The following is a 232-nucleotide window of genomic DNA, read 5'->3' as shown; positions in this document are numbered from 1 at the left end:
AGCGCTTGTCCTCCTAATTAAAAAAAATTAAGGAGCACCTTCTGATCAAAAATTATCCTTCGTAATATGAGACTCCTTAAAGTGACTTACAGGAGTATATTCTTTTTACCTTTGTAATGGCATAATTCAAAAACTTTTTAAAATTTCTATTTAAAACAATACGTAGAATAAGACAAATAAGTTACCAATCATATTAAATTAGTATTAATATATTAACTAGAGAGGTGGCACA

General features: G+C 27.6%; 1 protein-coding gene across 1 annotated transcript in view; it reads right to left on the bottom strand.

Annotated features, from left to right (window-relative positions):
* Positions 1 to 232, bottom strand: part of akap9 (A kinase (PRKA) anchor protein 9) — a 116,749-nt gene that overhangs the window by 72,432 nt on the left and 44,085 nt on the right. The window lies entirely within an intron of this gene.

The sequence above is a fragment of the Sinocyclocheilus anshuiensis genome, unplaced genomic scaffold (assembly GCF_001515605.1).
Source record: "Sinocyclocheilus anshuiensis isolate Anshui unplaced genomic scaffold, SAMN03320099.WGS_v1.1 scaffold2100, whole genome shotgun sequence".
NCBI lineage: Eukaryota > Metazoa > Chordata > Actinopteri > Cypriniformes > Cyprinidae > Sinocyclocheilus > Sinocyclocheilus anshuiensis.
This window is presented reverse-complemented; position numbering and strand designations above follow the sequence as displayed.